General features: G+C 35.2%; 1 long non-coding RNA gene across 1 annotated transcript in view; it reads right to left on the reverse strand.

Moving 5' to 3' along the window:
- Positions 1–16,151, reverse strand: part of LOC147578442 (uncharacterized) — a 317,690-nt gene that overhangs the window by 145,995 nt on the left and 155,544 nt on the right. The window contains exon 2 of the long non-coding RNA XR_015255194.1: positions 12,141–12,330. This is a non-coding gene — a long non-coding RNA (uncharacterized LOC147578442). The remainder of the gene's footprint in view (positions 1–12,140; positions 12,331–16,151) is intronic.

A 16,151-nucleotide genomic window follows, 5' to 3' on the forward strand; every position in this document is an offset into this window, starting at 1 on the left:
ATCTTTGCTAGATTTCAAGTGCTGTTTTCAAGAAGAGTTCAGGGGGGCGCCTGGGTGGCTCAGTCAGTTAAGGGTCCGACTTTGGCTCAGGACATGATCTCGGGGTCCGTGAGTTCGAGCCCCGCGTTGGGCTCTGTGCTGACAGCTCAGAGCCTGGAACCTGTTTCAGATTCTGTGTCTCTCTCTATCTGCCCCTCCCCTATTCACGCTCTGTCTCTCTCTGTCTCAAAAATAAATAAACATTAAAAAAAAAAAAATTAAAAAAAAGAGTTCAGGGGTGTTACATTTCTTTGTATTCTTCCATTTAAAATATGTTTGTCTATTTTTTTAATACACATGGATATTTCATTTTTCTTTAGAACTTTGACATATTGCTTTGAATTTTTGAGATATTGTTCTATTATTTTCTGGCATTGAATGCTGCTGAGCACACGGCTCATGTTAGCGTGAACTCCCATTGTTTCAAGGCTTTTTGTAGCTGAATGAGTGCATTTTTTCTTTATTGTTGATGTTAAATAACATTATCAGAACATAATTCAACATTGAGTGTCTTTTCATATTTTCCTGAAACTTAGTGCCTTCTCTCAATTTGCTGAATCAGTTCTTTCTTCATTTAATGAAAAATTCTGTTTAAAATTTTGGAGGCTATTTCTTTTTCCTGTCCCATTTGTGAAATTCTCTTTTTCAGGGACACTGCTGTTAGCGCATCTTTCTCTTGTTCATGGCTTTTCTCTACTGGCTTTAAAATATTTCCCTTCTCTTCTGTCCTCCCCTTCTTTTCCCTGCATTAAATCTATTCCTAATCCTTCCTCTGTGTCATTATTTTCAGTTTTATCTCTATTTTTTTCCTTGCTTTTCCTCTTTTATTATTTCTATATCAGTGTTTGTTTTTTTCCAATTCTAATCCCCCTTAATAATCTCATTTTGTTTGTTTTAAATGGATCCATATCCATAGTAACATGTGAAGAATTTCCTTCTATTCCTTTGGATATTTTCTTTCAGGCTAGGTGTTTGTTCCTTGCATGCTGTTTTCCTCCTTTTTTTTTGTCATATTTCCCCTCAAGTATTTTGCATGTTTGATATGTCTTCCCACTGTCTTTACAATTGGGATGTTTTTCCAGAGTAGTTAACTTTGAGAACATAGTGTTTTGGGAGACTGTTACGGTGTCAAGCCCAACTGAGATGACATGAACTCCGACTCTTAACATCCTGGGCCAGCATGCACATGAGAAACGGTTTGGCTCTTGATCCCCATTCTCTGATTCTTCTCCTGCCATTCCATTCCCTTGGACTTTTGCATTTGATATTTCCTCTCCCAGGAACACTCTTTCCCACTTATTGCATCTTGCGGATATCACTTTGTTTATGACTACTCAAAGGCCCCATCTCTGAGAAGGTTTCCAAGGTACCCTCTCTCCCCATGCAACCATCAACCTGTTTTATTTTCTTCTTAACAGCACACATATGAGCAACATTGACATCATGCCATATTTTATCTTGTATTGTTTTGCTCAAGCTGATAGAATGCACCCATTAAAGCAGAAGGATGAATTCTCTTGTATTCACAATCCTAAACATGGCTCATACAGGCTCTCAGTAAATTTTTAACATATTGAGAAATGAAGTGTTAGGCAGCTAGACATGTGTTAGAAAGCTAGACATGAGCGACAGGAGGATGGACCTTAGATGTCCTGATAGAGAGTCCCAACTGAGGACCACCCAGGGACCACCCCATTCCATCCATCTAGCAGTTGGTTTGCGGTTACAACATCCCAGCAGAGCAAGAGTTAAGCTTGTTGTGATTGTTGCACTTGCACAGAAAGCAGCAGAAGCAGGGGCTTGTCCTTATTTGACCTATGTCTCTAGAATACAAATAATGTTGTGGTTTCCTACCCCATGCAGGCGTTGTGAATACATCTTGGAAAAGGACATGCATAGTTGGCTAGTTATTATACAACCCAGGCCTGTCACTCAAATCTTGAGACCCTAGGACCCACCCAAAAGAAAAAAAATTATATGAACTCACACCCCAGAGTTTCCAGGGGCCATTAGATGTCTCTCTTGAGTGGCCTGCTCCTCCCTGGAGTGTAGTTTAACAAAACTCCTCTTCTTTACTTTGTTAGGCTTCCCTATAATTCTTTACTGTGGCAGCGGAAAGTACTAAGGCGTCTTTCCTTTTCCATCTCACTCTTGGTAACATGAGTACCTGCTGCTGCTATTGGGGATAATTAAGAATAGACATTTATAAATTATACTCAGTAGAAATTGCCTCCTTTTCTTTCTATATATTCAATTAAACAGATTGCTATTTTGTTATTTTTACTTGTCTTTTGTTTTCTGAAGTTTTTCTATAAAGAATATAATGAAAGAATGAATGATCTGATGTGGAACTTAGAAACCAACTGTGGAATTGAATCAAATGGATAGTAAAAAATCAAATGGATAGTAAAAAGTTGTTAACTTTTTAGCACTTACTATGATTCATACTCTATATTATTTCTTTATATGAATTAATTTTAATTTCTTATAATAATACTATCAGTAATTTTTACCCTATTTGTCAAATAAAACCTCATGTAGACTTACCAAATATGAGCTTATACAGCTAGTAATTGCTGGAAAAGTGATCAAATTGAGGAATTCCTTACTCCACACCTGTAATTCTTCTAAAACACCAAGTTTAACAACTATAAAAATAGGTGTCTCTTAGTAAAGGAAGGAGACAGAATTCTGTGAGTTACTTCCCTTTGGAAAAATGGAGTGAACTGTTCACAGATGCCTATGGAGATGCAATGGACACTGTACTCTCTCTGGTCCTGACTGGTTTCTACTTGGAGCAAGTTATTCAGCCTCTATGGACATTATCTTTAAAATAGGTGTTGTGCAGGTCTGATATTCCATAAACGCTTGTTAAATGAACATATCAATGAATGAATAAATTAAATAGTATTCACTGGTGGGCACTAAGCTTCCTCCTAATGTCAAGATTAACTCAATACTGATGGCCACAATACTAATACTACATGTAAATGATCCCTAAATATTTACCTTCTGTTTCTACATGAAACTAACATAGTTTTTAAACTCATTTTTAAACTGTTTCAGTCTAATTATGCTAACCTGCCATGGCTTCCAGTGTACCCAACAAATAAACCTAATCTGGTAAAGCTCAAGTCACAAGAAATTAGTAAATTAGATGCTATCTGAAAAAATTAAGTTTGAGGAAATATCCAATTTCTGGTCCTAATGGAAATAGCTGTAATCAATTGAGATGTGATGATTTCAAGTAATCTACTGTCTTTCTTTACATGGAGTCTAGTTATCTAAATAGAGGCAGATGACACAAATATGCTTACAAGAAATAAATTACTAGCAGTAGACTTGTCTCAATACATTGAAGCCAATATCAGTCATACCTGATTTGGGTCATATCAATAGGATTAATAAATAAAGTTTCATGATAAAATCAGTGAAGAGACTTTTTTCCATAAAATAAACTAAAAAGTCTACTGACAATACCCAGTCAAGTTGTCACATTAGCTTATAACCATTTGTTATGTTATTCTTCACTACAAGAATGAGTGATGCCCTATCATACACAATGATATAACAAATGTAGCAGTCCTTCCACAGCCTCTCATTTTCCCCCATGATCCTTTCCATTTTTTTAGTTTTAGTTTTAGTTTTAGTTTTAGTTTGTTTTAGTTTTAGTTTTAGTTTTAGTTTTAGTTTTAGTTTTATTTATGTATGTATGTATGTATGTATGTATGTATGTATGTATGTATGTATTTGAGAGAGAGATTGAGAGAGAGAGGGAACAAGCAGGAGAGGGGCAGAGAGAGGGAGACAGATCTGAAGCAGGCTCTGTGCTCACAGCAGAGAGCCCAATGCAGGGCTCGAACTCACAACCTGTGAGATCATGCTCTGAGCCAAAGTCCTATGTTTAACTGACTGAACCTTCCAAGCAACCCCCCATTCTTTTTAAACAAGACTTACAATGCTCTTTGTGACAAGTTGTAATTGAAAGTACTCAAGCTGTAAAAAGCCCAAATGGATATTGGTTTAAATCCCAGTTCATCTTTGCCAATTGTGTGCTCTCGGGAAAATTCTGTAACATAGAATAGAATCTGAACATACTTCCATGTTTTTAAGGCATACTAACAGGCACACTACAACATACTAGTAAGAGATACTAATACCTATTTCACAGTATTGTTTTGAAGACTCAAGAGATTATATATAAAGAGCCTAACAGCATCTACCACATAATAGGTCTGAAAAAAAATAAAGCTTTCCTTTTTTTTCTTTCTTCCCCTCATCAATGTAACATTACATGAGAATATTCATATTTACTTCTGTTTTCTAAATATTGTGATGTGATTTGGCTTGGCTTGGTTAAAACTATACTTACATTCTGAAAAGGGCCTGATACCTTCAAATAAAATTGTAGCCTTTCAGAGAAAATTTGAAATAATGAAAACCTTGGAGAAAGGCATCAAGGCTGACAACTGATTCAGAAATTTTTATTAATTTTTAAGTTTTTAAAGCAATAGCTCATTTTTAGTGCATCCTTTAAAACTACCCCCATATAATACATTTATTCGTTGGTATGTGAAAACATTCTTCCTTTAGTTTCTGGGGCCATAAAAAAAATTGAATTTTTGAAAACACAAAAGAAAAAGATAGTCAAAGGCTCATTTCCTCCCTGTTCCACAAAAGAAAATTATTGAGTCCTTACTCAATGCCATGCACTGATCAGGGATGTGGGGATATATCAGTGACCTCATGGAGTTTACATTCTAGTTGGAAAAGACAAACATAACACATCAATATTAGAATATAATACCATATAAGGTACCATGTGATATGAAAAAAAAGCAAGATAAGGAAGAATGGAAGTGTTGGGGCAAGGGGAAGCTGTAATTTTAAATAATGTGCTCAAGGTTGGTGTCAATGAAGCAAAGACTTGAAAGACATAAGGAAATGCCTTGGAGATTTCTGGGAGCAGTCGCCAACTTACCCAGTAGGCACAGCAGCCACACTGCCTAGGACTCACCTTACTTTGGGGGGCCTACAAAAGTATTTTACTTTGTAAAGAAATTATTTGAGAGAGAGAGCTTGAACGTGTACACGTGTGAGAGGGGAAGGAGAAGAGGGAGAGAGAGAGAATCTCCACACTGAGCACAGAGCCAACTCACGGTCCATCCCAGGACCCTGAGATCATGACCTGAGCTGAAATCAACCATTGGTTGCTAGACTGACTGAGCTACCAGGCGCCCCTACGTTTTTGTTTGTTTGTTTGTTTGTTTGGATCAGAAGTAAAAAAATGAATGGTTAATATTGAGGAAAATGTTTAAATTTTTAACACAGACTGGAGTGTAATTATCTTTATATCAAAACAAATCATAAAATATACTTTTAATATATATTAAGCATATTTTAATTTTACATTTGTGTGTAATACGTACATATGATATATACGAGTATTTGGGTTTTGATGGAGTAAGGTACCCATAGGGCAAAGTGCCTAAGGCCCAGGAAGGTCCTAATGCAACTCTTTTTGGGAATGGGGCTTCTAATCAACTGACTCGTTAGCATCAGAAGGGAATACATTAATGAAATATAATAGGCTATATCAACTAAGAAACAGTTCTGGGAAGAATCTGTAGGGCTTTAGAGGCTTACAAAACCAAAAATGTTTTGTCATTTAAACCCTGCTATTGCATTTTAAATCCTCAGACACCTAATTAGAACACAAAAGATGAGCTATAGGAGTTAAAAGTAGAAACAGCTTTTTTTTTTATAGTCTGCCCATTTATTATTTCTTATAAATATTCCCAATATCTCTGATGACACTCACACTGATGAAAAGCCCTCAATGTACTTCATATAGTTAGTACAGCCTGGTTTACAAAAATAAAAACTCAACCTTAAAAGAGAATTGGTGGTAATTTATTTTCATCAGGCAAATCATGGAGTTAAATTTAACTTTTTCAGAATACCTCCAAGAACCAAGTAAAAGTGTATCTTAGGGCCATGGAGAAAAGGAAGGTAAAAAAGCAGGAGGCGAAATTAGAACACTTGGATGGCAAAAGTAATTTGATGAAAGATAAAGAATCAGGTTAACACACAAAATATCAGCAATTGAATTCCAGAATTGATGGGCGTTTTTAGAAGTTAGAAATCTGTTATTTTTATGTAGATTTGGGGGAAACTTAAAAATTCCATTCAAATTCAACCATTTTTATTTTCATTCTCACATAAAAGAGTCCCGATATTCCTTAGACTATCACTAGTAGCTGCATTCAAATGTTAGAATTCAAACTTTGAATGAAACTTTCTTTAGCAGTTCTTAATAAATGTACTGAGTCGAGCTGTGGGTGGGGCCGGAGGTGGTGGAGTGGTGGAGTGTGTGTGTGAAAAAGAGAGATGACTGACTGATTCAGGGTAGAGGAACGAAGCAGGCAGTGGGTGAGTCCTGGTAAGTACAATCATAAAGAACAGAAATGAGCAGGCTTCCTTCCACATAATTTCTGATATGGAGTTTTGTTGTTGTTGTTTTTTAACTGCTCTTTTATCTTTTTATTAATCTGTCATCCACTAATCTCTCCCTGGATTCCCAGACTTTACTCTATAGGTATATAGGTAAACAGCCACGTTGTAATCCTTATCATTTAAATAAATCAGAGAGGGAAAAAAGTAGATATGGGATAAGTGAAGGCATAGAAAAAAAATTCAGGAGTTGAGATAAAAAATACATATTCTCAGAACTGTTTTGGGGATTCAAGAGATTATATATCTACATGTATATAATTGTATATAACTGAAGATGAATTAAGTTAGTGATTACTTGATACATTTTTCTTCATTCTTATTTAAATATCAGAAAAACTTTCAATTAAAAGAATAAGCTAAATGGGCTGATTTAGTGGTAGTTGACCATAGCTAAATGGAACATGAAGAAGCTATTTAGAAATTATTTCTTTCTGGTATCCCCTCCTCTATTCTCCCACGTACATTGTCCAAACCTCTTTTAGACTTTAACCGTAACAACTATGATATCACCTCCATTGTGAATATGAGTATTTCCATTTTCCCTTTTAATTGTATGTATTTAAAGTCGCCATCTTATTTACCTTTGTAGGCTGCTTGCTTCTGAAAGAGACCCAGAAAAGTACAGGTGCATAGTAAATATTTGGTTAATTGAATTAAATATTAAGAAAGTAATTTATACTCTTACTATGCTATCCTTCAGAGCATAAGAAATTCATTCCATGGTTATAAGGTGCAGCATGCATAATTTTATTAAGTGATGACTTAGAGATACAAAGTATTTAATACCTTTCTCAAACAACTTATGATTTATCAATTCTTGGGAGATGTTCTATTTATTAATATATTTGTCACACTCAGAAGATCAGGAGAGAAAGTGAAAGTGAAGAGGCTTGAAGGAGAAAAGAGAAAAGGATTAAAATCATGGCTATTATTGGCATATGGATTCGCACCTCTTCAGTGAACTCAAAGGACACTCCATTCTCCTGGAGAGTTATTTGTAACTCTGGATGGTCAGATAATTGCCTGTTAAATAGTGAATGAAAATTGTCAGGGGGTGACTGAAAATGCAAGCCATTTACATTCCTCGGGAGAATTTGCAAAGTAGTTCTACAGCTCAAAGTAGTTTAAAGGAAAGTGGGTTGAAGGGTCATTGAAGAGAGATGCAGCTGATAAAGGTTGATTGGAATTTCTTGTCGTATTAGCCAGTTAATGGTGTATTTAAATTATCCTGTAGGCTCTTTCATTATACCTTAATGTTCGGAGTTTAACTCTTTTTTAGTTTGAAAGTCCTAAATGAATGTTTCAAATTCAAAGATGAATAATTCAAACGCAGGAGGGAGAATACTACTTAGACCTAGAGCAAGGTGAAAAGAAGCCTGATGTATTGGCCACCAACTGAGGAAGTCAGCAAGGTGAGTCCCATTTTACAGAAAGCTGCTAAAATAGTCATCACTGGGTGAGAGCATAGGATTTGGGCAGAGAGGGGCACTCATCTGTATTTGGGAGGAATTTTAGAAGGAATATACATTATCTTATAACAAAAAATTTTCAAATATCTTGTTGATGTTTGTTGTTACATAGTAGTTTTGGGCTCAAGAGTTGTAACCCATAAAATGTATGGGATACATCTTCCAAAAAATTAATCCAGAGATTGCCCTATAAATTATAGAATACAATTTAGATAAGTATTTTTCTTCAACATTCCACAGATCTTCCAACATGTATTTTCCATCCATTATTAATACAAAGTTATTTAATATTAGAGAACATGTTACCGATTCATTTAAAATCATGTTTTAGAGCAACTTTAAATAACCTCTGCTACTTTCCTCACCAATCCTTAATTATTTCTTAGCTATAGCAACCTATTTATAATATATATTTAAAAAAATGCATCCTGGTAGATTGAATCCTACACCGGGATCAGTACTCTCCTTGAAATGAGCCACAATAGATAATACCTCTGAGGAATTAAGTCTGCGACTACCAACTTTTCAAGATGCTGATTACATGCTTCCTCACAGGTTTTACCTTCTTCCACTGTGTTCTTTCCTTCCTTCAAGTCACTTGGAAGAGATAGAAAGCATTTGTTCACTTGGAAGCGTAATGTGTAGTCCCTTGACCAGCAGCATCAGCACCACCCAGGAGCTTGCTAGAGGTTTCAATCACTGGCCCAACCCCAGTTCTGTTGGATCAGGAACCTGGGGGTGGGCCCAGCAATCTGTGTTAAGAAGCTTTTCAGGGAATTTTGATGCACACTCAAGTCAGAACTATTGACTTGGTTAGTTTTTTTCCATAAAGAAAATGGTACTTCTCTACTCAGCTTCTTATTGTTTTTCTTCCTCTTTTATCAATTATTTAAAACCCATGACCTACACATAAAACTACTCCCCCTCAAATAATCTGTTCTTTTAGCTTCAGCCCCTAACTGCCTCTGTTCTAGAATCTTGAGAATCATTTCCTTGAATAGCCCATATCCCTAATGAGGAACAGAACATTTTGCAAAATATAGAAATAAAAGATTTCAAAAGACATTTAAGTAGGTTTCATTATCATATGCATAGGTAACAATACATATCTCATTTTCTATACTGGGGAGAAAATTAAACTTGAGAAGCTTCACAAAAATAAAAGAAGATACTAAAAGAGAAAAAACACCGCATCTTATTTGAAAAGGTTATAGAAAACAAACTACTCTAGATTTAAAAAAATTAAAATGGTTGGACTGATCTCTCTCTAAATCCAGAAATATTAAATAAAATAAATTTAAATCTAAATTTCAAAAACATGCTCAAAGAAGTTTTTTATATTCTTTTTTTTTTAAGTTTATTTACTTAGAGAGTACACATGAGCAGGGTAGGGGCAGACAGAGGGAGAGAGAGAGTCTCAAGCAGGCTTTGTGCTGTCAGCACAGAGCCCAACGTGGGCTGGATCTCATGAACCATGAGATCATGACCCGAGCTGAAATCAAGAGTGGGACACTTAACCAACTAAGCCACCCAGATGCCCCTATATTCTTTTAGAAATAGGTTTTTACTACTACTGATTAAAGAGTCAATTTGTAATGGTTACAAATTTTTAAGGAGTGGCTGGAGGGAGTCACTATTTTTAATTTTCAAGTAACACAGCCAGGAAACACCCCTGGAAATATCACTTGGGAGGAAGAAATGTTTCTTCTTTAAGAGCACAGCAGAAAGTTAGCACCTGCTAAGTGGGAAAAATTAATCACTAAACTTTTTTTTTTTCTTTTTCTCTCCATGTAGAAAGAGTCTAAGTAGCTTTCTACTTCTTCCTTCAGCTTCTTGCTTGGAAAGGAAAATAGAGACTCCAAAGAAACTGCAAACTTTTGGGAATGATTTCAGCAGTGAATTCTGAAAGGTCAGCCAGACAAAAGATTCCTAGCAGAGTTCTTGGGCTTTAGTGTAGATAACAATCTAACATCTGACACTGTGAAAATTCTGATTCCACGTCCCACCTCCCATTAGAGTTCCCACTGATACCAATTCAACAGACCTGGGGCATGGCCCTGTAATTTACATTTTTAACAAGTACACAGAGATGATTCTGATAAGATGGTAAAAGTCCACACTTTTAGGAAATTGGCCGTGATCAAGCTATTTTCATAGCTTGCAGGACAAAGAAGCTACAGTGTAATTAGCAGATGGTGGATTTGAAATATTTAAGCCACTATTTCCAAAAAAGTAGTTCCCTTAGAACATTAGTTCTGGTATGTTCAGGGATTAGTGTCCTAAAAACACAGGATTCTGTTGTTATATATGTTAAGAAAATGCTGCACTCCAAATCTATTCAGAAGTTTGCTTCTCAAAGCACATTAGCACATTAGGGACGCCCGAAAATTTCCTCAATTTAAAAGCAGGGTTTACAAGAAACTGACTCTTAACTATAGAGAACTGATGGTTACCAGAGGGAAAAGGGTTGGGGGCACAAGTGAAAAAAATGATGGAGATTAAGGAGTTCACTTAGCCTGATAAGCACCGAGTAATGTATAGAATTGTTCAATCACCATATTGTACACCTGAAACTAGTATAACACTGTATATTAACTATACTGGAATTATAATAAAAACTTAATTTAAAAAGGTGAAAAAGTTAATAAAAACAGGGTTTGGATTTTATTTAACAAACAAACTTCTTCGCAAAGGAATTTTTTTCTCTTATAAATGTAATAATAATTTTGCCAGAAAAGCTTTTCAAATAACACTTGTTTGGAACAAATGGGTCAAACTGTAAAATTCTATTCTGTTCTGGTGCAAATACACAAAATATTTTAAGATGTCAAAAGTGTCCAAGTTAAAGACACTAACTAGAGTAGTAAGGATAGATTTTAATCAGTAATATATTTTTTGCATTAGGGAAAAGGTACAGAGGTGATTGGGTGTTTTAAAGGGAGGAGGATGTGTGTGACCAGGGACTCAGTAGAGTCAGGAAAGGAAAAACGACAAAAAGTAGGAAGGGGTTGGTCCATGTGAAACCCATCTGGGTTTGCTAACTGGTACTCATTAACGTTAAGTTCCTAGCCTCCCAGAAAGCCCAAGACACATGGGGCCCTATCTTCGGGTGTTGACTGAAACAGACAGTAAATTCTTTTACCAGCCTTGAGTTTTCTCAGGGGGTCATTATCAGCAGGAGCAAGGGTCATCCTAAGAATGCAGTCCTGAGCTATTAGAAAGTATGTTAGTGTTTGTTCAAGTCTTTATAGGCCAAGGTTGAGGCTTAGTGCAAAAGAGGGCTCAAAGGGAGAGTTCCGGTTAGAGCTCGATTGCTTGATCTAAGAAGGAACATTTGTCAGAAGTAAGTGAGGGAAATATGAGTTTTGGTTTCCAACTCAAATCAGGAAGTTGATCTAATCTCCCCATCAAAAAGGTAGTAGAATAAATTGTCCCTACCCCATTATCTTGGAGCACTACAAAATATGAAACAGAGAGCACTCTGAGGAACAAAGCTGTAGGATCAACGAAATGGTAACAGAAGCTATAGATTAAGAACAATAATAGTAATAACAGTAATAACTAGTATTTAGAGCTAATAGAACCCCTAGTGTGTAATCAAAATACCTTTCTTCTTGTCTCTCACCTTCCCTTAACAATTTATGCAGTTGGCTAAGATTTATCCCCTGCAACTGAACTCTGGAAAGCCTTGTGCCTTTTCTGGCCACTCTTTAATAGTAAAAGCATTGCACACAGTCTTAGTAATCTAAAAAGCCCAGACCAATATATTAAAGATACAATTATATAGCATATACTTATATTACTATATATTATATGATATGCAATGTTATATATTACAAAATAGAAAATGCAAAATTATAATAAATACTTCAGTCTTCATTCAAAAGCAGGACTTCTCCATAAGTCTGCCACTTCCCCATCTAGGCCCCATTGTCAATGGGAAAGACTGTGTAGAAGCTTCTTTCTTTCTTAGTTACCTTATTTCTCAGCTATTACTGCAGACACTTCCAGGTTTGAGGCACAAGAAGGGAGGAAGGGAGAGGAGGGGAAACATACCTTACAAACATACCATATGTTACCTTCACACTTGTTGATCCACGTAATGCTTAAACATACCTCTTTATCTTGTGGGTGCTTTTCTCGATTTCTTAGAGGCACTTATGCATCCCTTTCTGACTGGGGCTTTCAGGTATTTGGCAATATATTCTCTCCCTCTGGTCTTGCCCCTCTCTGGCCCAGGTTGCAGGTGACCTGCCTTTCTAAGGCTCACTCTATTAGAGTCCCAGTGACTTCCCAAGTGATCCTCCTGGATAAAAATCAAAACCATTGTGGTCTTAGTTTCTCTACCATTTGGTCCACATCAGGTTCACAGAAATACTCTTAGATCCTTTACTTTGATAAGTTCTGGGAGTGGATACAAATTTCAAAACAATTACTTCTTTGCTGTCAAAGCAGCTTGCTGGTTTGTCTTGCCCTCTAGATTTCCTGGGCAGATGTCAACCAGTCTGTTGAGTCTGCCATTTTCCTAACTGGTTCTCCATTTGATCCTGCGGAAGCTCCTCATTATGGACCTGAAATAAGTAGGCAGCACTCCTTGCCTTTGGGTGGGTAGGTGGCAGAACATAAAGCCTGGTGTGTGCTCTCCCAAGTCCTATTACCTGATAAAATGAAGGATGCCCAGTTACGTTTGAATTTCGGGTAAACGACAAATACATTTTTAGTATAGGTATGTCCTACGCAAGTGCTGTATTGGGGACATATATTGAGTATTTGTTGTTTTTCTGCTACTCAAATGTAACAGGGTATCCTGTATATTCATTTGCTACTTCTGATCAACCTATACCGGAGAAACTTCTCAGATCATTCCCTTCCATATCCACTCTCCTTTTTTTTTTTTTTTTTTTTTTTTTTTTTGTATTCTCTAAAAGTTTCACAAACTCATTCTTTAGATTTCTCAACTCAATTTGGTTGAGCACCTTACATCAGAATTTCTTATCAATTGTATCCTGGTGTAACACTTAAAACATAATGTAACAACTGTTCACATTATTAGCCACAGACATTTTGCAGAGCATTGGAGACAGCAAATCTTCATAGGACAACTCTGGTATTTTAAAGTGAACTTTGAGCATTCACAGAGAGACCATTTGGAATAGTCATAAGGACTCTTACACAAAGAATTAGTGTCCAAATAACAACAGACTAGTGTAAAGATGGAATGGCACACAACGGGTAAGTCAGTGGACATTAAAATGGAAAAAAAGGATGAATATTATAGACAGCACAGGAGCAGAGAATTGGTTCTGTTAGCTAAAAGTTCCTACCATTCCCTTAAGGATAAAGAAATTAAAATTAGTATAAGAACACTGGGCATTTACAATTTTTTCACATTAAGGTAAATTAATTTTATGTCCATTGTTAATTGTTAGTCATTTCTAATGAATTATTTTTGTTGTTTTCATAAAGACCCAAGTTAAACAACTCCTGTAGGTAATATTATAGATCTGTATCTGGACCTGGACAGAGCAGGTCTACAAACTGTAGTATTACATGGATTCATTTTAGCCGGTGAGTTTTTGAAATTGTTTAAAGACCTCTGATAACCAAATTAAGGTAATAGCTTAGGAAAAACCCTCAGAATGAATTTGTCTTTAAGAAAGAATTCTAGCTTTGTTATAAAACAAGTTGCTTTGGGGGATTATGAAAAGATAGTGACCTATACACATAGGCCATTTAATATCTTTGCCAGTTCTTTGGGGATAGTTTTCTAGAAGTGTGATGGATGGGTCAAAGGGTAAAAGGATGTGAAATTTTACTAGATATTGCTAAATTTGACTCAGTGGATATGGAAATATATGTGTGCTTATTTCCTCACTTAATAGCACATTATATGATGAACTTTTAAATGTTTGCCAATAAATTTTTGTATATTTATGCTTAAATTATTTATTTTATATTTTCCTATTTTAAATGGAATCTTCTCTTCCTTTATATCTTCTAACATTTGTTTACATATTTGAAGTGACTAATTTTTGACTGTTAGTTTTATATATTGTGATTTTTTTTTTCCTTTTAAAATTTTTAACATTTAATTATTTGAGACAGAGAGAGACACAGCACAAGCAGGAGAGGAGCAGAGAGAGAGGGAGACACAGAATCCGATGTAGGCTCCAGGCTCTGAGCCATCAGCACAGAACCCCATGCGGGGCTCGAACCCACCAACTGTGAAATCATGACCCGAGCTAAAGTCAGCCCCTGAACCAACTGAGCCACCCAAGTCTCCCTATATATTGTGATTTTTAAAAATTCATTTATTATTTGCAGTGGTTTTACTTGGACTCTTAGGACTTTTCCTGATATTCTATTGTAATAGAGATTTTTGACTGATTACAATACTAATTTCTAAATATTTTTGACTAATTAACTAGCTAATATCTTTAGTTCATTATTACATAGTAGTGCAGATGATGAGTAAATTTAGCTTGTTTATTTGGTGAGAATGTCTTTAATATCTCCCTATTAGGAAGAAGTTGACTTCTGAAAGATGGTACATATTAAGAAATGATCCACCAGTTAGTATTTTATTATATATTTTTGTCAAAGATGGGTGTCACATTTTGTCAAATGATAACTGTCAAAATTTTATGATATATTACTAATATTGAACTACGTTTGCATGCCCAAAAACTCCACTTAATCATAATATATTTTCTTTTTTAATATACTTTTTTATTGAAAAATGCCCAAATTATTAGGCACAATTCAAGGAATTTTTGCAATGTAAACATAACTCATGTAACAATATATAGATCAACAAACAAAACATTACAAAACTCTGGAAACTTTCTGATCACTATTAATTCTCAACAGACTAACCACTATCTTTTCTTTAAACACCATGGATTTGTTTATTAGGCCCTCATTCCTTGGAGGCTCTCACAACTCAACCCATTAATGCTATAGCAATGTTGCTTTTATCTAAGCAGCAGTATCAAAAGTAGTAGGGACTGGCCACCTGCAGCTACTAAATATAAATTAAAATTAAAAAACAAGTAAACTCAGAAGAATAAAACTAAAGCAAAAGCAGAAATAAATGTAAAGTAAAAACAATAACATCGCTAAAGAAGTGGTTTTTTTTTTTTAAATTAGTGAATTTACATAAATCATTGGCTAACTGATTCAAACCACACAAGAAAAGAGAAAACCCATACAAATACCTCACAATAGCAATGATACTGGGGAAATATCCAAAAATACAGAGAAAAATAAAGGAGTCATATGTCAGTACTTCGTTTTCTCTTTTTTTTTTTTTTTTTTTGCAAATAAATTTGACTATGTGGTTGAAATAGAGGAGTTCTCTAATAGAATTTAAATGATCAAAAATGACCTTATGTGAAAATAAAAGTCTAAAACTTTAAAAATTTTGCTCAAGCTTATTTAAAATATTAATTAAAAACATAGGACAGACATCACAATTTTATTCAATAAAAGCCTTGGGAAGAAAAGGAAATTGCTAACTCACTTGCTTCTTAGAATATAAAGTCTAGGATAGTCTTTATTTTTTATTATAAGTATAATAAAACCAGCTATGATAAAGACACAATCAAAAGCAATGCAGCCAAAAGCAATGATAAATTAAAAGTGAGAATATATATGAAAAAGAAGAGAGAATATTTTATCTATTTAAGTTATATTTCTATATATTCTGTGTCTTGGCATCACAAGATTGAGTACATGTCTACATTAACTTTTAGAAGAGCAAGGTTTTGATATTCTAGTTTTTAACTATAAACAATTTATTGCCAAAGCTTTTGTATTAAGTGTTTTTGTTTTAATTTTTTTAAGTTTATTTATTTTGAGAGAGAGAGCACAAGTAGACTAGGGGCAGAGAGAGGGGGGAGAGAGAGAATCTCAAGAGCGCAGAGCCCACAGTGCATCGCAAACTCACAAACTCTGAACTCATGACCTGAGCGGAAACCAAGAGTCAGATGCTCAACTGACTGAGCCACCCAGCCACCCCTAAAAGTAGGATATTACTAGAATGGATCTCACTGAAATTATGTTTTAATAACAGACTGTTTAGTACAAGCAAATACAGGAAATCACCATTACTAAATCAAAGGAGAA

Source organism: Puma concolor, chromosome C1 (genome assembly GCF_028749965.1).
Source record: "Puma concolor isolate L17-30 chromosome C1, mPumCon1.1.hap2, whole genome shotgun sequence".
NCBI classification, from domain to species: Eukaryota; Metazoa; Chordata; class Mammalia; order Carnivora; family Felidae; genus Puma; species Puma concolor.